The sequence below is a fragment of the Aplysia californica genome, unplaced genomic scaffold, assembly GCF_000002075.1.
Source record: "Aplysia californica isolate F4 #8 unplaced genomic scaffold, AplCal3.0 scaffold00252, whole genome shotgun sequence".
NCBI classification, from domain to species: Eukaryota; Metazoa; Mollusca; class Gastropoda; order Aplysiida; family Aplysiidae; genus Aplysia; species Aplysia californica.
The window spans coordinates 535,167-540,798 of record NW_004797522.1 but is presented as its reverse complement, the minus strand read 5'-3'; the positions used below and the strand labels follow the sequence as shown (position 1 = coordinate 540,798).

General features: G+C 38.0%; 1 protein-coding gene across 1 annotated transcript in view; it reads left to right on the top strand.

The window, feature by feature from the left end:
• Positions 1-2,263, top strand: part of LOC101861512 (fibrinogen-like protein A) — a gene marked incomplete in the record, with an annotated part of 11,163 nt that extends 8,900 nt beyond the window's left edge. Inside the window, 1 exon segment of the mRNA XM_005100578.3 lies at positions 1,905-2,263.
• Positions 2,264-5,632: the final 3,369 nt, after the last annotated feature.

Sequence of the window (5,632 nt, the reverse complement as noted above, 5' to 3'; positions counted from 1 at the left end):
ATAGAGAGAGAGAGAGAGAGAGAGAGAGAGAGAGAGAGAGAGAGAGAGAGAGAGAGAGAATGCTTTCTCTTACACATCCATGACTTCGTAAAATTATTGTTTATTGTTAGCGTGAGCGGGAATGTCTGTAGTGAGGTAAAATATATTCTTTTCGCTGATGCCACAAAGATGTGTCACAACAATAGTAAACTATTTTTTTGAAAACAAAACAAAACAAAGAAAAGCTGGTTTCCTAAACACTTCTTCTCACAGCAGTTGAGACTTTTACAAGATTAGATCAATAATAATGAGCGACAACACACTGAGAGCAATTTCTATTCACCGTGAAGGCTGTGCTAATGTTTCGGTTTGAGCTTCATTCTGAGCGTCTTTGCTGTCACTACCAAGAGCTATGGAGGAGTTTCTCACCAGGAAAGGGAAGATGTGTGTTATAAATGACAGCCTCGAGCCTGTTGAACGTGGAGAGGGAATAATATGAAGATTTGGTATCGATTACCATGAAAAGAAAATAATCATAATAGACCTATCAGTACTCAGGAGCCTCTGGCTTTTCCATTGTTAAGGAAAAAAATATTGTTTGGTGAATAATAGAGGGTAAAATTGTTTTTTCTATTCCATTGTCCTCTTGGCGTGGTATTTATACCAAACTAGCTGGGCCCCCTTTCGATGAAAGGAATGATCGGTGCTTTAATATCAACTAAAAGTAATTGGCCTACTATATTTACACTCTACTGGAAAACCGTACGTCGATCGATGCAGCCACTAAAAAGCCTTTTGAATAGCAAAATTCGGCCACCACAAATAGATAACAGATAATTAAAACTATCAAAGTCGGTCACCGATTGGCAAGGAGAAAAGTGATTGTCTTCGACAACTGGACGTCTTGTACAATGTCATTTTCATTTAGAGAAAAAAACAACAGCAAAGAAGGAAGTGGCAAGTGGTGGCCTAGTGGTTAGGCTCTCGAACTCGCAACCGTAAGGTTGTGGGTTCGAATTTCGTCAGGGGCCCGAGGTTGAGTCCTTGGGAAAGGCACTTTACACGAATTTTCCTCACTTCACCCAGGTGGGAATGGATACCCGGCTATAGACAGCGAAATATCTTGTTAGTTTGTTAATGTTTGAGCGCTTAATCAGCAGCTTGCGTTGTATGCTTCCCGGGAAGCCTTGCGTTGTATGCTTCCCGGGAAGCTGAGAATGTTTCGGAGTGTTCTATGGTCTGTTGGGGTAATAATATAGTGTAAAGCGCATAGAGCCTACTGTTGAGCGGGGATATGCACTGTACAAATGCTATTTATTATTTATTATTTATTATTATTATAAAGTGGCCTTCTGTATAAGTGATTGTCTAGGACTAGTGGCCGTTACGGCAGGTTCGACTCTATATCTATCTATCTATCTATCTATCTATCTATCTATCTATCTATCTATCTATCTATCTATCTATCTATCTATCTATCTATCTATCTATCTATCTATCTAGAGAGAGAGAGAGAGAGAAAGAGAGAGAGTGCGTGTTTGTGTGTGTGTGTGTGTGTGTGTGTGTGTGTGTGTGTGTGTGTGTGTGTGTGTGTGTGTGTTTGTGATTGAGTTTCGTGTATGCGTGTGTATGTGTGTATCTGCATTTGTTTTGATGTGTGTTCTCTAATAGATAAATAAGCTTACTAAAAGTCTATACCCCCCCCCTTTCCTTCCCTCATCCCTCCCCCCTCAAACCTGTTCTGCAGGACCTGTACCACGGAGCCTGGTGGCACAACTCCTGCACGTCCATCAACCCAAACGGCGACTGGAAGGGCTACTCTCCGGCCCAGGCCAGCTGGGGATTCAGCACCCGTTTCACATACTTCGACATCAAGATTCGACCCTGGTTTCCGCAGTAATGGGCGTCGCACCATGGCCCCACATATCCTCCTCACATATTTTGATATCAAGATTCGACCCTGGACCGTACAGTTATGCCCTGATGACGGCATGACTGTAAACGTGTATTGCCAAACCCTTGCAAAACCTTTCTCACATACTTCGACATCAAGATTTGACCGTAAACCAAACAGTAACAGGCCTTGAAGCATGATGGATCACTTGCTTGCAAAATCCTTCTCACATACTTCAACAAAAAGATTCGACCCTGGACCAAACAGTAATGCTCGGCCGACAGCATGACGTTTTTCTGGTATTGCAAAATCACCCACCTGATTTTTTTCCTAACATTTCGTAACGTTGAAGGCAGACAAAATAAACACATACATATTATCACCGACAGTTCATAATTTCCCTGTATTTGATGAGTCACTTGGTTCACAACCGAACCGCATAAAGACCACTTAAGCTTATTAAATCTTTTCACTTGTGTGTTCTCCGAAACACCTTCTACTGTTCTGTTGAGGAAATTTTAGAAGAAATAGCATCGACCTGTATTGTTTAATAATTACAAATTAAGGGGACGTGCACTATGGCTGTAATGAAAATCTCTCTTCATGAACATGTTACATTATCTGTGAAAACTAAGATGGATAAGTCCCCAGCAACGCTGGAGTTAAACGTGGTCGACATCGGTGGCCGAGTGATTAGGCTCTCGGACTTGCTTTCGTATGGTGGTGTGTTCGAATCCTACCACGGCCCTGACTATGTGTCCTTGTAAAAGGCACTTTACAAGATAATTCCCTCACTTCACCCAGGTAGAAATGGATACCAGGCTATAGACATTAAAAAGTCTTGTGAGTGTTTGATCGCGTGCAATCCTCAACTTGCTCTGCTTGCTTCCAAGCCGAGAATGTTTCTGAATGCGTCACCTTGGGTAATAACAGTGGCAAAACATACAGAGCATGCTGTATTATTATTATTATTATTATTATTATTATTATTATTATTATTATTATTAGTAGTAGTAGTAGTAGTAGTAGTAGTAGTAGTAGTAGTAGTAGTAGTAGTAGTAGTAGTAGTAGTAGTGTTGTTGTTGTTGTTGTTGTTGTTGTTGTTGTTGTTGTTGTTGTTGTTGTTGTTGTTTTTGTCATCGTCATTCTTCTTCTTCTTCTTCTTCTTCTTCTTTTTCTTCTTCTTCTTCTTCTTCTTCTTCTTCTTCTTCTTCTTCTTCTTCTTCTTCTTCTTCTTCTTCTTCTTCTTCTTCTTCTTCTTCTTCTTCTTCTTCTTCTTCTTCTTCTTCTTCTTCTTCTTCTTCTTCTTCTTCTTCTCATTGCCATTATTATATTATTATTATAATAATTATAATTGTTATTATTATTATTATTATTGTTATTATCATTATTATTATTATTACTATAATCATCATTATTTTTATTATTGTTGTCATAATTTTTTCCCCATTATTATTATCATTATTATAGTGGTTGTTACTATTATAGTTGTTGTTATTAATATTATTATTAGGCCATTTATTACTACTACTACTACTACTACTACTACTACTACTACTACTACTACTACTACTACTACTACTACTACTACTACTACTACTACTACTACTACTACTACTGCTGCTACTACGACTACGACTACTATTACTACTACTACTACTACTACTACTACTACTACTACTACTACTACTACTACTACTACTACTACTACTACTACTACTACTACTACTACTACTACTACTACTTCTACTACTACTACTACTACTACTACTAGTATTATTATTATTATTATTATTATTATTATTATTATTATTATTATTATTATTATTATTATTATTATTATATTATACGGCTGGATCTCTCAGGGTATTTACCGTCGACTTACCATAGATAAGTGATTCAATGGATTTTAAAACTACCAAAAGAAGACGCAAACCACATCAGAGCACCGGCCAACCAGACACGATCTAGGGTTCTCAATAATCCCCAAACCACAGATTTTGAACCAGAGCTGCGTGCGTCAAAATCCACAATCGAACCCAATAGCCTCAGCGAGAGCCGAAATCTTCTATTTTATTATTTCATTCGTTCTGTTAGGTTGTTAACCAAGCAAACAACAGCAACAATAACAACAACCCCCCCCCCCCCCCCGCAAAAAAAACCCAATAGAAAGAGTTTTTTGGCATAGCAACACGACTACTGGCGTCTGGATTCTAGTGTTAAGTCGCTTTGCAGCCGCACGGAGGAGGCCCACGTTTGATTCTCGAGTGTGGAGAATTTTTTTTCGTCGAGGATCTCGGTCTTTACTTCGTGCTGGGATGTTATATTATCCCTCTAGACCTGGTTGGCCCTGATTGGTCACTTTTGAGGACAAGCGGGCTAACCCAGTTTTCGGGGGTTTCCAGAAATCTTGACAGACACTAAAACTGGGCATTACCTAAAGGAGAAGTTTGGTTTCATTGGTCTTTATATTTGTTTGGTTATAGAGAAAACTCTCCTTATCTTTTAATGAAACTGAACAATGGGCAAAACTTTTTCGGGATAGCCCCCTTGTGCTTAAATAAAAGCCTCTTAAAATATCCAAATACGTGAAAACACCTACATTTTTTAAATAACTGTTTCTTTTTTAAGTGCCGACTATTGTAGCTTTCGGAAAGTAACATTCAAAGAAAAGGTGGAGGAAGAATAAGGTATGTCTGATGGGAAAGAAAGCACAAATCACATCCGTCCCAATCACCCACAATCAAGATTTTGAATTCTCTCCAAACCACATGTCTCGAATATGGATCGTCTGCATCCTAATCCAGCATCATACTCAAATTGCCGAGGTCTTCTACGGTTTCATTCATTTCATTTTCAGTTTAATTTTTAGAGGGTAATTTACTGCCATTGCAGTACAAATAGATTATATCAGTGCCGAAGATTTATAGACGTTTAACAGGAAATAAACAGGGAGCAAATCACACCAGATCACCCGCCAACCAACCACTTTGTTTTACAGATTGAAAAAAACAACAAAACACCCCCCCCCCCAAAAAAAAACCCAAAAAAACCCCCCAAAAAAACCCAAACAAAACAATGACAAAAAAACAAAAAAACCCCACAAAAAACCCACAAAAAACAACAAAACCAAAAAAACAAAAAAACACCCAAAAAAAACAACAGACACCATGAGCCTCTCTATTATACCAGGTTCAACAACAGCTACTCAAATTGAAACAATCGATAAAAAAGTGAAGACCTCTGAAAGAATAGCTGTAGTTTTACTTCGCATAGAAATACCAGCAGAACAAACAATTAGATCAATAGGTAAAGATAAACTCTAGAACATCTTAAGGCAACATAAATCTATGGCATGAGTTTCAAAGACACGCATTAGATAAATTTTGGAATGTTTACAAGAAAGTACATAATGGAATGTTACATGCAACATGAAAAACATTCAGGAAAAGAAAGAGTTAACATTAAGCAGAATAAGTGCACTTCACAAATTATATAATGACTAGTTGCCGAGAAGTAGGTGTGTAATAAAGGTCACATTCACAAACTTTTGTTTTCAAGTGTCTCTTAGTAATGAAAGCTCACTCTTGCAGTACTTGTAGAACAAAAAGGTCATGTAAATACCGAAGAGTAAAGGTGATACTCAAGAGTAACATACACAGGAAAGGAGGAGAAAGAAGGACAATAGACATTAACATTTTTAAAATAAAAAAGAAGGAGCAAACAACACCATAGAAGAAGGAGGAGGAGGAGGAGGAG